At 36.3% G+C, this 19883-nt stretch overlaps 3 long non-coding RNA genes across 4 annotated transcripts; 2 read left to right on the top strand and 1 right to left on the bottom strand.

Moving 5' to 3' along the window:
* Window positions 1-805: 805 nt before the first annotated feature.
* Window positions 806-5887, top strand: LOC130222502 (uncharacterized). The gene is made up of 4 exons (XR_008836482.1): window positions 806-1012; window positions 1572-1667; window positions 5003-5092; window positions 5761-5887. It is a non-coding gene; the product is annotated as an uncharacterized LOC130222502 (long non-coding RNA).
* A 4528-nt stretch (window positions 5888-10415) lies between these two features.
* On the top strand, window positions 10416-13797 carry LOC130222504 (uncharacterized). Its single transcript, XR_008836485.1, has 3 exons — window positions 10416-10557; window positions 12555-12630; window positions 13660-13797. It is a non-coding gene; the product is annotated as an uncharacterized LOC130222504 (long non-coding RNA).
* On the bottom strand, window positions 13071-19466 carry LOC130222503 (uncharacterized). Of its 2 annotated transcripts, none has more exons than XR_008836484.1 (3): window positions 19396-19466; window positions 13337-13603; window positions 13071-13172 (listed from the first exon to the last, which is right to left on the bottom strand). It is a non-coding gene; the product is annotated as an uncharacterized LOC130222503 (long non-coding RNA). The 2 variants fall into 2 exon arrangements; XR_008836483.1 differs by lacking the exon at window positions 19396-19466 and adding an exon at window positions 15795-15926.
* Between the last annotated feature and the right edge of the window lie 417 nt (window positions 19467-19883).

Genomic DNA, 19883 nt, shown 5'->3' on the forward strand with positions numbered 1-19883 from the left:
CTTTACTTCTCTCAGCACAGTATTCAGTAACACATCACAATTAAAGCATTTGTTCTGTGTGCCCTGTGGTGTAGAGGATAATCACCTGACTTTGAATGTGAAAGGCTGGGCTCAAATCCTTTAGATGTAGGTTTTTCATCAAAATGACGTGAAACTAAATAAAACAAAGACCAAAACAGCATCAAAGACTGAACACTCAGTGGTTCAGCTGAAAGAGTGTAGTATGTTTGTCTGGAAGACCTGAGTTCTATTCTCATTATTGCTTATGTTAAAACCATGAGCTGCATTACATTCATTAAAGTGTGAAACAAATTCTCAGTGTGTAAACCGTAGTGGCTCTGTTGACTAAACACACATTAACTGAACATAAGGTTGCGATGGAGTCAGTGGTTCAAGCCCAGCTCATACAGCCGTTTCACTTCAGTGGTTTTATCATTTAGTCACAGGCACAGGACAAGCGAAGAGTGAAAAATAACTTAATCCATGAGTCTATGAACAAGATCTGTGGTACACAGAAAAGAGCACCGCCTTTCTGGTTCAGGGGTTGCTGGTTCGAATCTAGCCAGATATCTGTAAATGCTGAGATATTGTTTTAGCATTTGCTCATATAGAGACTGCCCACAAAAGAGAGCGGATAATCACAAAAGTTCAACTTTAGAGGATGAGTATGCAGATATTAAAGTGTAAAAATGATGTTTTAAGTCACTGACCAAAGTGAAATTACGATTTTTTTAGAAGGGGAAGTGCAGTTTTTCATCCGCTCCACTAGGCGGCGAAAGCGGTTTCACGTCCAGTCTGACTCGCAGCTTCAGGTGTTTGTTTGACAACAAGGAGCGCGTGATGACAGACACCAAAACAAAACACGTGCAGTTTGATTTAAATACACAATTTACAGATGACAGCTTAGCGACAGACTCTTAATGTGTTTAAACAGCACATATTCCAGCTCAACAGCAAATTAAACAAGTGGAATCTGCGATAAAGAGGAGGAATGGAGTGAAGAGACTCACCTGTAAGTGTCATTTCTCTTTAAGTCATTGTTTTGCTTGTAAATTGCCTGACATGAGCTGTGAAACAGTCTTTATACATTTTATAATAATCATTGATATAGTTTTTATGTTGTCATTATAGCAGGACTCGTCTATCAGTTTATTTTATGTTGTGATGGATGTAATGTGTTGAACACAAACAATCAAAGCTGATCTTGATGTCTTTAATGTAAATATTTTAGAAAGTGCTGTCTGACAAATAAGTATGTATGATGGTTGTTTTCAGCTTCCATGAAATATCTGTTTGTTGTTTACATGGTCTTGCTATTGTCATGTTTAGTAGCATTGTCATATTTATATTGTAAAGCAGCATAAATCTGGAATTACGCTTGTTAAAAAGGTAAATTAGTAAGCTTTTGTAGAGCTGCAGTGTTCAATACTGTAGCTGTCAAATAGACAATATCTATCTATCTATATATGTCATCTTATGTTTATGAGCTGTTACGTTGGTGAAGTGATGAATTCTGATGTTTTAGATGTGTTTTCTGCAGTAAAGTGTTTATTTGTGTGTTTCCTCTCCAGAATGAAGGTTGTGCTTGGACTGTACAGCCAACAGAATCAGAGCTCTGGACATTTGACAGCCATGGACTGTAAGGATGGACATCTGCTGCTGGACAGGTGAGACCCGCACCTTGTGTTTGAGGTTTGGTGTGTCGGTTACCATCATTTTCTTTCTGGAGGGTCGTCCCTCTGGAAAGGAAATGATGGCAACCGAAACGGGAGGAGAAGGGACGGGGACCCAAAATTTTATACAGCTAAATTTAATTTTGTAGTAAAAAGCAGCATAACCCCTGCTGTACATGGCCCCGTAGGTCAGGGTGGGACCCGACCCATCCCACCCCTTCTTTCACACCACATTCACACATATCGCAGTGATCTGGCTGGGATTGAACCAGCGACCTCTTAACCCATGAGGCATTGCTCTACCACTGAGCCACAGATCACATAAAGAATGATGTGCTGGAACTCATATTTGACTATTATTTCACTTCCTGATGTGCAATAAATGAGCAGAGCTGGGCTTTGAACCCAAGTCTTTACAACAGCCTTCAGCATGGAGGACATGTGTTCAGCCAGTAGCACCACTGCAGCTTTCACTCTTAATGCAGGAGTTTAGCAAAGTTTGTCAGATATAATCCAGTTATTTAATGATTGCAATAATGAGGTTTGAACTCAGGACTTCTCAATAACAACACAATGATCTAACCACTGAACCACAGGTCTCTTGATTGAACGCTTGCTGGAACTTATATTTCACTCTGATTTTGCAATTATTCCATTCATATTTCCACAAGCTGAAGCAGGATTCAAACCCACTACTCCATCATCAATAAACATGTGTTTAACTACTTGCACCACTGTGACTTTCATGCTCATAGCTGGTGTTTTGGACATTGTTGGATTTAAGAGCACATATAGATTACATTTAAAAGTAAGATTTGAACTCATGTTATATTTTCAAATCAGAATCACAGTAAAAACACACATGATTTGTAAATAACTTTCTCAGTTTGGTCAAATAAATGTTTTATGATTGTTTGAGTTTTACAAAGTTTGTCAGATTCGCCTTAAAGCTTCTTGTTAGCTGAAGGTCCTTCATTAACAGTCTCAGGTGTTTTTCATCAGGCTGGAGGTGAAGTGGAGAGTGGATCTTCAGGATCAGGATTTTTCCTCGAGTTTTCCTTTAGTGCTTCAGTTTTCATGTATTAATGCAGATCCACATATTGTCCACAAGATGGAGCTGAAACACTGATCTGATCTCAATCATCAACTTATTTAATGGCAGCTTTATTTAAAACAGAGATGCATGTCATCAGATCAGTGTTTCAGCTCCATCTTGTGGACAATATGTGGATCTGCATTAATACCTGTAAACTCAATTAAATCGAGCCTTTTTCTCTCTAAAGCAGTTGTCTGATCCTGATCCTGAAGATCCACTCTCCAGTTCACCTCCAACCTGATTCAAAACACCTGAGACTGTTAATGAAGGATCTTCAGCTAACAAGAAGCTTCAAGCTTCTAGATATAAAACTTTAAATAGTCACTACTTTTAACACAGGCTCTCCAGTGTTCAAAATGTTGCATGTTGCATTCATTTCTTCGAGAAATCTTGCATTTGCAGTGTTTGTTTGTGTTCATATAAAGCCAAATTGTAATTATTTACAATTATTTGGCAATTTTTGCAATATTTTGACATGTGTAGCATATTTTGTATATGTGAAATCCTTATGAACTAGTATGTCATTTACATATACATATTTCTATATATCAGATTTCTTTTTTGCATCTGTGTTTCCATCAGTCTGGTGTTGTGGATTTGACCGCAGGTTCTCCTCTACATCACAGTGAAGTTTTCATTAGTCAAGAATCTCAGAAAGAGCCTTCTGTCAATGCAAAGTCCGGCCTGACATTGGTCTGCTGTGGTGCTGCGATTGGGCTTTCTTGCATACAGTAATGTCAAATATTTAAAGATTGTCTGTAAAAAGTGGTACCGTGTTGTGGAACTTAGAATCCATACAGTATATATGGAATAAGGATGATATCTATAGATGATGTATTGCAGTTGGGTCATCTTTTGTGGTAACTGTCATTTGATCTGTCCTGAAATTTTCATTATCTAAACATGTAATATTATACATCAGTTTCCATGCGTCAAGAATAATGCAACAGGTATTTATTATTTTGAGCACTTGTATCAGTTAATAGTTACAGCATGTTAATTTAATGAATACTCAAGTGTGAGTAGCATTTTGAAATGGGATCAATTTGCTGTTCAATTGTGTTATATTGGAAAGGGGATTTTAGTTCAATGAACAAAGTATCTTTGACTTGTGTTTATTGTATCCAAGCATTGGAAAAAAGAGTTAAGAGTTTAGAAAAATGTGCAATTTTTGTGCAAAAAAACAAATGCTACGTGTACACTATGTACAAAAGTAAACATTAAGAGGAATTCTAACAAACCTCTTAATAGAAAAGATAAGTTTATATGCAGCTAAACATGCCTAGTTTATATTTTGTGGCAGATGAAGAAAAGACAGAAAATATGTTTTATATTTTTGTAACTAAACATGCTTGCAGCTGGGGGGTTTTCTGTCATAGATGAGTGCTTATTAAATCTGAAAATAATAATTTATGTTGGCTAATTCTTATTTTCTTTCAGCTAGTTTTTTTAGTGACTCTTGTTAAATTTGGTTCATTTTATTTTTTTATTTATTGTGAATTTTTATTATGATTTCAGTCATTCATTTTCTTTTCAACTTAGTCCCTTCATTAACCAGGGGTCGCCACAGCAGAATGAACCGCCAACTTATCCAGCATATGTTTTCCACAGCGGATGCCCTTTCAGCTGTAACCCGCCACTGGGAAACATCCATACACACTCACTCACACTCATACACTATGGACAATTTAGCTGATTAGAGGCTCCCTCTTGTGGCCAATATGTGTACAAGCATTAATAATGATATAATAGAAAAGGTGAGGTGGCCGCCCGGTTGCAGCAGATAAGATGGCGATTGGTGGTTTTCAGTTGGAGAAATATAACTAGTAAGTTCATTAAAGGATCCGTATCGGCCCACAACATAATTAATGTTGTAAAAACTGATCAGAAGTGGTAGTGAACTCAATGGCAAACTAAATGACATCAGTCTATATGTGAAGTATATGTTGTGTTTGTGGTTTACGGATGTAAGTATGTATTGCTGTGTAATTCTGATGTAGATCTCCTCTGTCTGCTCATTTAGACTTTGAGTTCCGCAATAAAAGCAGCATGTAAACACTTTCAGACCTTCAGAAGAGCACATGGATCATGTTGTGACTAGTCTGTTGCTAACAATCTGCCTAATGTTTGTTAATAGAGTTAGTTTTATGTGTGAATATGCAGTGTTTCGTCTTTCATGAAAACATTGTAAACCATTAAAGATGGTTTATTTATGTCTGTCTTTGCTCTGCAGAATAAGGGATGTGTTTGGAGCATCACACTCATCCGGCAGAAGCATGTGGACAGACATTGACAGTAATGATGGTCATCTGCTGATGGACAGGTGAGGGAAGACCTACTTGTGTTGTGTTGTTCATGTCTTTTACCATTTTCAAGGATCACTCTTCTAGAATGCAAATGATTTATAAGTATTTTTTTATGCTAAAATTATCTTTATTTTAGCATTAAAAACCTTTAGAGTTCAAAAATGGCTTTCAATGTATAACCTTATATACATTTCCTTCTGGCTTATGTTATTTTTATATATAATTTCATTTTTTTCTTGTTTTCTTTCTTTTAAACTGTACTTTATTTGTAACCTGCATATTGTAATTTTTTTCTGTACTTCATCTAAAGTTTCAAAGTTTGCACAACCTTATATTGTTAATTGTGTGAACAATATAGTTTAATACGGTAAAATTTATGTACAATTTTAAATGTAATTTTTTTACACATGAAACAATATGAAACATTTTTCTTAATTTGTGTTAAAACAATTGTTAGGCAATGACCAAACCTTGTTCTAATTTACATCTCTAACAGATTCACTGTGAAAAAAATAGACATGTGGTGGCTGGACATGTGAATACACACTCTTAACCTAGAGAGGAGGGGGGGTCAACAAGTAGGTTAATATAATATATTGTCCCTATATTATATTAATCCTACTTGTTGATCTTTTTTTTTTTTTAATACATCATAGTTTGACTTATTTTTCTCTTCCTGTAACAGATATGACTGAATCTTTCTCTGTGTCTCAGATGAGGAGGATGTGAAGCTCAGGACGGGTCATCATATCAACACATCAATCTACAGACAAACATCACATTTGAATAAAGATTTAATGATGAAAACCTGATCAATGTGTCAATGTTGTGCCCACTGGTGGATGATTTGTGTATCTGCATGAAAACAGCAAGAGGACAGAAAGTGAAGAGTGTGTAATCCTGCAGCTGTAGAGCAGTTTAAGATCAAGCCTCATTAAAAACACCTGAAGCTGCTAATCAATCAAGCTCATCAGCACTGATAGAAATCTCCTGACTCTAAATAGTTTTACTTGACTAAAACAAAAAGAGTTAAGTAAAACATGTATAAAGTATGTATTTTCAATCAATTACAGTCTGAAATGAATACATTTTTGTGATTGCACATTTCAAACATATAAGTTTCATGAATGCTGACATTTTTAATTAAAAAGTTTAAGAAAAGTCAGCAAGAGTGGGATAAGTATTATCAAATAAACAAACCCTGGCAACACAACTGTTCAAAGCACATTTCCACAGCTCAGGTGATAAAGTGTTGTGAGCTCATATTTCACTACTGTTTACTTTAAAATAATCAAATGATGATTTACCCGAGATAAATTCATAAAGACACTTGAAGCATTAAACAGTTTCTCAGGAGGAAAGTCGTGGATTCAAATCCTTTAAGTGCAAAAGTTGTTTGATCAAATACAAATCTCTCAGTATTTGCTTCATTAATTAATTTAAGAACCACAGAAAGCTTGTTAGCTCTAGTGCATTTAAAAAAAATAAAATAAATAAAATGATACTAAATATTCAATGAACTAAATCCCGTCCAAACACAAATAATGTTTCTCAGACTCAGTGGTTTGGCTGATTAAGAGAGTTTTGAGGTGAAATCCAATGATTACTGATTCCAATTTGAGAATCCTTTTGATTTAATTGAGAACACACAATTACAAATGAAGGTCATCAAGAGTGAGGTTTGAACCCGGGTCTCCCAGATTAAATCAAGACACTTTAATAAGCTGAGCTACAGAGTCTAAGGAGAACATGTGTTTTGTAGATTGGCTTTTATTGAGCCTTTTGTTACATAGTGTACACAAGATCATAAATACGCACAAATAGTTCAAAGCCCTGTTACACTTTTTAGTTTCAGTAGCTCAACTGACTAAACCTTTGTGCTTTAATCAGGGATTCCGGTGTTCGAATCCCACTGTTGATGATCTTCATTTGTAATTGATTACTTTGTATCAATTATCTGAACAAAACATGATGTGTGATCACATACTCAGTATATCAAAGTACATACTTTGAGGTCATGGGTTCATATCACCCTTATGCCAAAATCAGTGCAAAATGTTTTTTAGTGATAAAATGCAAAATATATCAATGTCACTTTGTCAAATGCCCTCTTCAGCTTGTCCAGCTCAGTGGCATAATTGATTAAAACGCTATGCTTTAACTGTGAGGTCATGGGTTCAATTCCTGATTATGCCAAAATTAAGACAAAATGTTTTTTAGCAATAAAATGCAAAACATCTCAATATCACCCTGTCAAATCCTCTCTTCACCTGTCTGGCTCAGTGGCTCAATTAATTAAATACTTTGCATTTAACTTTAAAGGTCATGGGTTCAAATCCTGATTAATGCCAGAAATCAATACAAATATGTTTTTTACTGATAAAATGCAGATCTCATTGTCACCTTGTCAAAGCTTCTCTTCAGCTTGTCCAGCTCCGTGGCTCAATTAACTAAACTTTGCGTTTAACTTTGAGGATGTGGGTTCGTATCCTGCTTATAACAAACTCAATGCACAATGTTGTTTTTTGCGATAAAATGCAAAAGATCACAATGTCACTCAGTCAAAATCCATCTTGAACTTGTTCAGGCTCAGTGGCTCAATTAGTTAAAACATTGCGTTTTAACTTTGAGGTAGTGGGTTCAAATCCTGCTTATGCCAAACTCAGTGAAAAATGTTTTTTTACTGATAAAATGCAAAGTATCTCAATGTCACCCTGTCAAAATTCCATTTCATCTTGTCCGGCTCAGTGGCTCACTTGGTTAAAACACTGTGTTTTACTATGGGAGTCATGAGTTCAAACCCCACTTATGGCACACTCAATAAAAACTTTTCATCAGTAATAGAATAATCACAAATACAGAACATACACAACACACTTAACCTCACAAGCTTCAGTGGCGTAAGGGATAAAGGATTAGACTTGAGAGTCTGATGCAGAGAAGATGTGGGTTCAAATCCCAGCTGTTGCCTTTTTTCAGAATTTGGCTCAAAACACTCTTTAAATTCCACCCGGAAAAACCCTGTTCACTTGACTACTCAGTGGCTCAGTTGATAAAGCATTCGCCTTTAATCTTGGAGTCCTGGGTTCAAATCTCATTATTGCTTGTTGTGGATAAATCCAACAAAGTGTGCCAAACACCACCTCTCAGCGTGTAAGCCAAGATGGCACTACTGGCTGAACACCGTTGGTTGCGGACAAGGTGACAGACGAGAAATAGGTTTCGAATCCCACCTAGAACCTACCTGGGGCGGTAAGACGAATAAGAGGGCAAGTACCTGAGGCTCAAGGATAAAGGAGCACAAAGTGAAACACGGACCGGAATATGAAATGAAACACGGACTCGAGTAAGATGTGAAACACGGACAAGGACAAGGGCATGATGTGAAACACGGACCTAACACGGATGAAATGGTGGCAATCCTGGGGCAGTAAAACAGAGATGAGTGAAGAAAGTTGGACTGGGACAGGAGGAAGAAGGGAGAGAGAGAGGCGGGAAGAGAGAGGCGGGAGAGAGAAAGGCGGAAGAGAGAGAGAGAGGTGGAGAGAAGAGGAGAGCAGCGGAGCAGGAAGAGGAAAAAAAAAGTTTTTTTTTTTTTTTTAAATTTCGTTTTTTTTGGAAAAAATAAAAAAATTCAGTATCACCGTGGTGATTCGAACCCCAGTCTCCTGTGATCAGTTATGCTCTCACACCACGAGCACTGACCACTAGGCCACGAGGATCCACACTAACAACTGTTCGGTTGTCATATTTAAAGAAGGACATGAGCCGTGTATTTTTAAAAAAAAAAACTAAAAAGATTTTATTAAAATTAAATATTAATTAAAATGTAACTCTTATAAGTTCTTATCTTTATAGAAGTCAGAATAACAGAGAATGGTGAAATAAATCATAAATCACACACTATAAAGGGTCAAATTAATTAATTCTGGGTAAAGAAAAAGGGCATAATTTAAGTAGACTATATATATACACACATATTTAAACGTATTTTAAAATACTTACACTTGTTGCTACAAATGCTATTAAAATCATCTCAAAACATTACTTTACAATACTTACTTTATATTACTTTACAATACAAAATATAATTCAACAATAAATGAAAATGGCTTATCAGCAGCTCGACGTGAATAAGAAATAATAAAATAAGCAGTATTGCGCTTCCCATTTTAGTTTGATGGAGAATAGGATGCTAAATTAATGCTAGATCTGATAGCAAACTCAGTGGATGCTTCTGCTTCTGTTTAAAATGAAATTGAGGTTAAGTTGGGTTTTATATTTGCACATTCAGACTTTCTATTTCATAATATAATTTCAGAAAAATATTATTTTTCTAAATTCTACAAAACCTGCCATTGTCAGGTTGGTAACTTAAATAAATAAATAATAAATTTAATTGTTAATAGTTTTTTTTTATTTATTACTATCCAGCAGAAAATGGAGCACTGGTCCTGTGACAGCCACCTATTCAGCATTACATTAGGTTAAGTTAAGTTTTATTTTAACCAACCAGTGAAATCTGATAGTAAAGACATAGCAACAATTTGTTATATATTTCCTGGTTTCTTAACAAAAATATAACCTACACAAAAATATAACTAGATATTTTTACATATTAACATTACATTATCAATAGCTGGCAGTATTTTTAACATTTAAAATAAAGATTTAATAAACATGCATGTATAATTGCTGATGTTACAACAGGTAACTGGGTGTCTAACATCACAAAGCTCATAAATGTGTCGTGAAGAAGCAGAAGCATCAGATTTATACATCTTTTAACAAAAAGATAAGTTTATTCACTGCCTACATCACACTAAAGCACCAGCAGATAAGAACACAACCGCTTATTGATTCTACCAAAGCTTTAGGAGAATCTCCATCCTAAATTCACATGAGAATAACAGGCTGCTCATCAAGAGAGCAACATGTAAAGTTAAACAAAGTACGTTTTAAACCTTTATAAACAAAAACTAGATAATGAGTGCTAACGAGTTTAAAAGGAAACGTAGTAATTGTGTAAAGTTACTTACAGGTGAGTCGAGTGGACACTCTTGATTCTTGACTTCACAGCGTGTCGTTGTTGTTAACGTTATTGATGGGCTGAAATATATGCTGTTGAGTGGACAGAGACTGTAACTGAGCTGTTATCTGCAGTAACTGTACTTTAATGGCCCTTAAAACATAAATAAGCAGTCGTTGTCGAGGCGGCTGTCATCAGTGTCATGTTGTTGATGAGGCTCTAAAGGTGTCACAGTCACGCTGAACGTCAAAGCCGCTGACGCCGCCTAGTGGAGCGGAAGTGAATCAGTGTCAGCAGTTTTAATGCATGAAAACAAACTAGAAGTGTGTCGTTGCAGACGGGTTGCATTTTTAGTTTTATATATGTTAAATCACGTCTGTGATCTTTTTTAAATGGCCTCGAGCAGCAGATAAACAATGAATCTAACGGATGATCAGCTTCCCAACTGAAGGGGTAAGAGAAAATCAAATGTCCAATGTGTTGAACTGTAGTAGGCACATGCATTTATCACATGGCCGAAAAATAAACACAAATAGTAAAGGGACAAGAGGTCTAGCAATACTATTTACTTAGTTGTTTATGCTTCAAATATATATTTTTGACGCAAGTATCTTTATTATTTAAGTTTAGAGTCAATAATTTAATTCATGTTATGATATTTGCAGACTCGTAAAGCCTTTTTTAAAACGACTCATTTTCCAGCTCCTCCTTGTGGACATGAAGTATATCTTACAGAACTGAACCACAAAGAGGGATAAAGACTCTTACTGGCTGACTTAGATTGCATGGGGAAATGTTGCATTACTGATTATTTTTGCATTAAGTTCATCCATCAGTGCAAGTTTCACTTAAGAAGTGATGTTTTAAATTAATATATATATTTTTATAAACTCATTATTCAACATTAAACAATTTTTGCTCACTTTTGCAAAAAGTGAATATTTGAGTGCTTTAATCAGCAGACAGCAGCACAACGGCATTGAGTTGTCTAAAATGCTCAATGGAATCAAGTGTGCATCTCTGTTCATTATGCAGATGCAAATATTTTATTTTATTTAATTTTAATGGCATTTAAAATAAAAATCCTCATAAATTGTTCTCTGTACTTTCTGAAAAGATCTCAGTCCACACTACTTGACTGAAATGTAATGCAGCTTGAAATGCAACCGGTTGCTCTTGCTCTGATTCTACTGCCTCTTACGCATGCAGCTTCAGCAAAATAGCAGAATTTAATGTTAATTAGCAGCACAACTCAGAATGCTTATTTAACTGCTAATCGACAGTAAGAATTTTGACTGTTTGACCATTTAAAAAGTTGGTAAATTTAAGTGGTTTTAAAGTTATTATGATTTTCAGTTATTCTGTTTTTTTTTTTAAAAAAGGTTGATGTATGGATGATAAAGTTGCTCACTGCACATTTCAGTCAAGATTGCATTGAGAAAACATTGTCACTTAAATTAAGTAAATGCTAACGATCAAAGTGCGATTTTTAATTATAATCTAGGCCTATATGTGATATGTTATTGTGTGTTTGTTTTAAGTTATAGACCTATCATTGCAGACCTAGACTTGACAGACATGTAACGTTGACTTTGAGACTGTTTTAACATATAGGCCTATTCAAATGATCTCTCATGCTACAGCTCTCATCTAATGTCATCCAGCCACATGAGATGAGAGGAAATAAAACAAAAATAATGTTATTTATTTAATCATTATATGAGTACACCCCGTTTTGAAAATGAATATATATATATAATTTTTTTCATATGCTTTTTTTTTTTTTTTTTTTACAGTTTTTTACAATTGTTTTGCCCCAAATTTCAGAACCCTGGTGCCTGTATTGTAACACATGTGCATACATGTGTTCTGTTTTGGCCCAATATATTAACTGTTCCTGTGCTGTTTTGGTTTCAGAATTGATCAAATGTGATGCGACCTAAAATGGAATTACTGTTACTGATGAACACAATCTGACTATTTGACATTCACAATATGCCATGGTTATTATTGCATAGGTTGAAGGCATGAACTTCCGTCCTGAAATTCTCCTGTGTTTTAATGCACTTTTAAATTCCTGTAGTAAAAATTCTAAAACACGTTGATGAACTCAATGGCAAGCTCAGTGTAAACATGCATAAAAACAAGACTAAAAAAGTCACCACCAGTCTGTCTGGTGTATGCAGTTTGCAGGTATTGAATATATTGATGCGTCATTCTGATTTAGATCACAGACGGCTCATTTAGACTGTTTGTATGCTGCTTTATATATTTTTAACTCACAGTACGACCACCGTCAGAACACATGAATCAGTTGTTGTGACTGTAGTTTTACTGTAGGTAATAATCTACTGATATGGCAGTAGTTTGTAATTTAGTCTTTTGCTTCTCATAAAAAACATCACATATAGAAAGACTTTAATCTCTTAATGTCTGTCTTTGCTCTGCAGAATAAAGGATGTGGAGCGTCACACTCATCTAGCAGAAGCATGTGGACTGTAATGATGCTCATCTGCTGATGGACAGGTCAGACTTCTCACTGGGCCTTTTTCACAGATGCAGTACAGTGATTGTTGTGTATCGATACTTCTGCCGTAATGCAGTTAGGTATTAGCTTTCACAACTACTTTGAAAAATTGATCAGCATTTACAGCACATCATCAGATGTTTTTCATGTTGTGGACTACAGATTTGTGCATATAGTGTCTTTTGCATTAAGTAATCCTAATCACACTCCGTAAACTCCTGCCTCAACACAAACATTACTTCTCTACTAATGTAGTTTTTCTTTATTACCTGTGCATGCTCTGTGGAGTGTAGATTTGCAAACACTTCTCGGATTGATTCTTTCAGAACAAACTGATCCATAGTATTTGCAGCAATACCCTATAACAACAACACCAGAAACTGTTTATTTTTAGTTATCTACTACTATTACTTTGCAATACTTGTGTAGCTTGCCTTGTGTCTTTGGTTTATGCCCTCTTTGCAGCATGCTTGTGGGATGTTATATGGTGTTAGAGTGAGCTTCATGCTTAGGTAGGAAAAACAGCAACAAGATGATTACGCTGTGAATGACAATAAATATTAAATATTAGCATGGAGTATGGTATGCTACCTCCTTTGACTACTCTTATTTCTTCCAATCTATTCTTTCTTGAGCCTTAATAGTATAAAAATAACAACTGCACCATGTTAGCTAAACCACGTAAATGTATGGACTGCCACTTACCTTTGAGATTAAAGATGCCATTTTCATGAAAGAACTGATGTCCTTCATTGAGGTTTGAGTGGGAAGACATTGCATTAAGGTCCATGAGATGAAAAATATCCACTTATGTAAAGGCTGGTAATGTTTTCAAGGAGGTTTTGAAAGCTAGTGCCTAACTCCATTATGTCAGAAGACTCAACAATCACTTTACCGAATGTGCTAGAAAAGGCTTCTTGTGTTTGTGTTCTTTAATGTCTCAGTCACCATTATTTCTTTTTGGAGATTCTTCTGAAAAAAAAAAGCAAATGTTTTCAGCACTTTTTTGTTTGTTTGTTTGCTTTCAGGCAAAAGCAAAGATACTGCTGGACAGAGCTCACCGTTCAACTGTTGTGTTCCCTATATTTATACAAAACACTGTTAAAGTTGCAGGTCCAACATGCTAAGTTGGGTCTTGAGTTGCCCAGACAAAACCTCATCTTCATCTACCCAGCGGAGCCACCATGGTTTTCACATTGAGTGCTGCTGTTAGAGACTGTGATGGATGTAAAGCAGTTTAACATAAGCAATAAAGAGATTTGAACTCAGTACTCCATGAGTATCAGCATTAATAATGTTATAGTTTGTTATTATTAATATATCTTAAGTTTTTTCTATTTTATTTTAACAATACTATTTTTTAAATTTGATCAAAGTTTCATTTATAGTTTTGTTAGCTTTAGTTTAGTGTTTATTTTGTGAACACGTTTCTATTTAGCTTTTTTAGCTTCAGTTTGAGTAGTTTTACTGAGTTAACAGGACATGTTCAGTGTCAACCAGAGCAAGGTTTGGTGTTGGCACAGCTTTCATTAATTTGTGTGCAAACTTCTTAGTAAAAAATCAAATAAAATAATTGTTTGAACGATTACTGAACCCAAAAAACAAATGCTACGTGTACGTTGTGTATAAAAGTAAACATTATGAGGAATTCTAACAAACTTCTTAATAGAAAAGATAAGTTTATATGCAGATAAATATGCCTAGTTTATATTTTGTGGCAGATGAAGAAAAGACAGAAAATATGTTTTATATTTTTTGTAACTAAACGTGCTTGCAGCTGGGGGGGGGGGGGGGGGGGGGGGGTTCTGTCTTAGATGAGTGCTTATTAAATCTGAAAATAATAATTTTCTTTCAGCTAGTTTTTAGTGACTCTTGTTAAATTTGTTTCATTTTATTTTTTTATTTAATGTGAATTTTTATTATGATTTCATTCATTCATTTTCTTTTCGGCTTAGTCTCTTTATTAACCAAGGGTCGCCACAGCGGAATGAACCGCCAACTTATCCAGCATATGTTTTCCACAGCAGATGCCCTTCCAGCTGTAACCCACCACTGGAAAACATCCATACACACTAACTCACACTCTATGAACAATTTAGCTTACCCAATTCACCTACAGCACAAGTCCTTATACTTGTGGGGGAAGCTGGAGCACCCGAAGGAAATCCACTCGAACACAGGGAGAACATACAAACTTCGCACAGAAACGCCAACTGACCCTGCTGAGGCTCTAACCAGCGCCCTTGCTGTGCGGCGATCGATCTACCTACTGTGCCACCGTGCAGCCCCATTATGATTTCAGTTAACAAAATGTTTTTAGTTTCAGTTTTAGTTTACTATAATAAATGTGTACACCACTGAGTCTGTTGATAGCTTTAAAGTTGTTTTTTTAGATGATATTTTATGCAGTTAACACCACTTGATTTAATAAATCGTATGAAATGCTTGCTTTACTTCTCTCAGCACAATATTCAGTAACACAATCACAATTAAAGCATTTGTTCTGTGTGCCCTGTGGTGTAGAGGATAATCACTTGACTTTAAATGTGAAAGGCTGGGCTCAAATCCTTTAGATGTTGGTTTTTCATCACAATGACGCGAAACTCTAAATAAAACAAAGACCAAAACAGCATAGAAGTCTGGAGATTCAGTGGTTCAGCTGAAAGAGTATAGTATGTTTGTCTGGAAGACCTGAGTTCTATTCTCATTATTGCTTATGTTAAAACCATGAGCTGCATTACATTCATCAAAGTGTGAAACAGCAACTCTCGGTGTGTAAACCGCAGTGGCTCTGCTGACTAAACACACATTAACTGAACATAAGGTTGCAATGGAGTCAGTGGTTCAAGCCCAGCTCATACAGCCGTTTCACTTCAGTGGTTTTATCATTTAGTCTTGGGCACAGGACATGCGAAGAGTGAAATATAACCTAATTCAGGTGTATATGCGCAAGATCTGTGGTACACAGATAAGAGCACCGCCTTACTGGTCCAGGGGTTGCTGGTTTGAATCTAGCCAGATATCTGTAAATGCTGAGATATTGTTTTAGCATTTGCACATATAGAGACTGCCCACAAAAGAGAGCGGATAATCACAAAAGTTCAACTTTAGAGGATGAGTATGCAGATATTAAAGTGTAAAAATGATGTTTTAAGTCACTGACCAAAGTGAAATTACGATTTTTTTAGAAGGGGAAGTGCAGTTTTTCATCCGGTCCACTAGGCGGCGAAAGCGGTTTCACGTTCAGTCTGACTCGCAGCTTCAGGTGTTTGTTTGACAACAAGGAGCGCGTGATGACAGACACCAAAACAAAACACGTGCAGTTTGATTTAAATACACAATTTACAGATGACAGCTTAGCGACAGACTCTTAATGTGTTTAAACAGCACATATTCCAGCTCAACAGCAAATTAAACCTGCGGAATCTGCGATAAAGAGGAGGAATGGAGTGAAGAGACTCACCTGTAAGTGTCATTTCTCTTTAAGTCATTGTTTTGCTTGTAAAATGACTGACATGAGCTGTGGAACAGTCTTTACAGATTTTTTAATAATCATTGATGTTTAGTTTTTATGTTGTCATTATAGCAGGACTCGTCTATCAGTTTATTTTATGTTGTGATGGATGAAATGTGTTGAACACAAACAATTAAAGCTGATCTTGATGTCTTTAATGTAAATATTTTAGAAAGTGCTATCTGAATAATAAGCATGTATGATGGTTGTTCTCAGCTTCCATGAAAGATCTGTTTGTTGTTTACATGTTTCTTGCTATTGTCATGGTAAGCCTGTTTAGTAGCATTGTCATATTTATATTATAAAGCAGCATAAATCTGGAATTACGCTTGTTAAAAAGGTAAATTAGTGAGATTTTGTAGAGCTGCAGTGTTCAATACTGTAGCTGTCAAATAGACAATATCTATCTATCTATATATGTCATCTTATGTTTATGAGCTGTTACGTTGGTGAAGTGATGAATTCTGATGTTTTAGATGTGTTTTCTGCAGTAAAGTGTTTATTTGTGTGTTTCCTCTCCAGAATGAAGGTTGTGTTTGGACTGTACAGCCAACAGAATCAGAGCTCTGGACATTTGACAGCCATGGACTGTAAGGATGGACATCTGCTGCTGGACAGGTGAGACCCGCACCTTGTGTTTGAGGTTTGGTGTGTCGGTTACCATCATTTTCTTTCTGGAGGGTCGTCCCTCTGGAAAGGAAATGATGGTAACCGAAACGGGAGGAGAAGGGACGGGGACCCAAAATTTTATACAGCTAAATTTAATTTTGTAGTAAAAAGCAGCATAACCCCTGCTGTACATGGCCCCGTAGGTCAGGGTGGGACCCGACCCATCCCACCCCTTCTTTCACACCACATTCACACATATCGCAGTGATCTGGCTGGGATTGAACCAGCGACCTCTTAACCCATGAGGCATTGCTCTACCACTGAGCCACAGATCACATAAAGAATGATGTGCTGGAACTCATATTTGACTATTATTTCACTTCCTGATGTCCAATAAATGAGCAGAGCTGGGCTTTGAACCCAAGTCTTTACAACAGCCTTCAGCATGGAGGACATGTGTTCAGCCAGTAGCACCACTGCAGCTTTCACTCTTAATGCAGGAGTTTAGCAAAGTTTGTCAGATATAATCCAGTTATTTAATGATTGAAATAATGAGGTTTGAACCCAGGACTTCTCAATAACAACACAACGCTCTAACCACTGAACCACAGGTCTCTTGACTGAACACATGCTGGAACTTTTATTTCACTCTGATTTTACAATTATTCTATTCATATTTCCACAAGCTGAAGCAGGATTCAAACCCACGACTCCATCATCAATAAACATGTGATTAACTACTTGCACCACTGTGACTTTCATGCTCGTAGCTGGTGTTTTGGACATTGTTGGATTTAAGAGCACATATAGATTACATTTAAAAGTAAGATTTGAACTCATGTTATTATTTCCAAATCAGAATCACAGTAAAAACACACATGATTTGTAAATAACTTTCTCAGTTTGGTCAAATAAATGTTTTATGATTGTTTGAGTTTTACAAAGTTTGTCAGATTCGCCTTAAAGCTTCTTGTTAGCTGAAGATCCTTCATTAACAGTCTCAGGTGTTTTTCATCAGGCTGGAGGTGAACTGGAGAGTGGATCTTCAGGATCAGGATTTTTCCTCGAGTTTTCCTTTTAGTGCTTCAGTTTTCATGTATTAATGCAGATCCACATATTGTCCACAAGATGGAGCTGAAACACTGATCTGATCTCAATCATCAACTTATTTAATGGCAGCTTTATTTAAAACAGAGATGCATGTCATCAGATCAGTGTTTCAGCTCCATCTTGTGGACAATATGTGGATCTGCATTAATACCTGTAAACTGAATTAAATCGAGCCTTTTTTTTCTCTAAAGCAGTTGTCTGATCCTGATCCTGAAGATCCACTCTCCAGTTCACCTCCAACCTGATTCAAAACACCTGAGACTGTTAATGAAGGATCTTCAGCTAACAAGAAACTTCAAGCAAATCAGACACAGTCTGTAATTCAAACAATCTTAAAAGATTTATTTGACTAAACTATGAAAGTTGTTTACAAATCATGTGTGTGTTTTAGTGTGATTGTGATTTGGAAATAAGAATAAAAGTGTTTTTGCTATTCTTTATTTAATTCATTTATTTGACCATTTTTATATTTATTAGCTGTGCTTGTGACATTTTAAGGTCATCTAAAAATGAATCGTACAGCAGAAATAACTTTGACACATACACAGATAATAGACTGAGATGATTGGATTATCAAGAGCCAGGAACTCTGAATAAAAAAGTGTGTGAAAATCTCCTGCACTCATTACAGGCTCTGTCTCAGTGGATAATCAGGTGCACTCTCTGTGCTGAGGTCTGGAAATTAAATCTCACTTGATAGAGTCATGGGTTAAAATCTCACTTTTAAATGTGATGATAGATGTCATCAAATTCAACAAAGTGTTCAAAACACAAGTGTTTCACATGAAAGTCACAGTGGTGCATGTGGTTAAATATCTTCTCTCATGATGTTGGAGTCTTGGGTTCAAATCCTGCTTCAGCCTGTTTTAACAAAATTGTTGTAAAATCAGAGTGAAATAAAAGTTCCAGCAAGCGTTCAGTCAAGAGACCTGTGGCTCAGTGGTTAGAGCGTTGTGTTGTTATTGAGAAGTCCTGAGTTCAAACCTCATTATTGCAATCATTAAATAACTGGATTATATCTGACAAACTTTGCTAAACTCCTGCATTAAGAGTGAAAGCTGCAGTGGTGCTACTGGCTGAACACATGTCCTCCATGCTGAAGGCTGTTGTAAAGACTTGGGTTCAAAGCCCAGCTCTGCTCATTTATTGCACATCAGGAAGTGAAATAATAGTCAAATATGAGTTCCAGCACATCATTCTTTATGTGATCTGTGGCTCAGTGGTAGAGCAATGCCTCATGGATTAAGAGGTCGCAGGTTCAATCCCAGCCAGATCACTGCGATATGTGTGAATGTGGTGTGAAAGAAGGGGTGGGATGGGTCGGGTCCCACCCTGACCTACGGGGCCATGTACAGCAGGGGTTATGCTGCTTTTTAGTACAAAATTAAATTTAGCTGTATAAAAATTTGGGTCCCCGTCCCTTCTCCTCCCGTTTCGGTTACCATCATTTCCTTTCCAGAGGGACGACCCTCCAGAAAGAAAATGATGGTAACCGACACACCAAACCTCAAACACAAGGTGCGGGTCTCACCTGTCCAGCAGCAGATGTCCATCCTTACAGTCCATGGCTGTCAAATGTCCAGAGCTCTGATTCTGTTGGCTTTACAGTCCAAACACAACCTTCATTCTGGAGAGGAAACACACAAATAAACACTTTACTGCAGAAAACACATCTAAAACATCAGAATTCATCACTTCACCAACGTAACAGCTCATAAACATAAGATGACATATATAGATAGATAGATATTGTCTATTTGACAGCTACAGTATTGAACACTGCAGCTCTACAAAAGCTTACTAGTTGACCTTTTTAAACAAGCATTTAACAAGGAATTTAACAAGCTGTTCCACAGCTCATGTCAGGCATTTTACAAGCAAACAATGACTTAAAGAGAAATGACACTTACAGGTGAGTCTCTTCACTCCATTCCTCCTCTTTATCGCAGATTCCGCAGGTTTAATTTGCTGTTGAGCTGGAATATGTGCTGTTTAAACACATTAAGAGTCTGTCGCTAA

Source organism: Danio aesculapii, chromosome 4 (genome assembly GCF_903798145.1).
Source record: "Danio aesculapii chromosome 4, fDanAes4.1, whole genome shotgun sequence".
Lineage (NCBI taxonomy): Eukaryota > Metazoa > Chordata > Actinopteri > Cypriniformes > Danionidae > Danio > Danio aesculapii.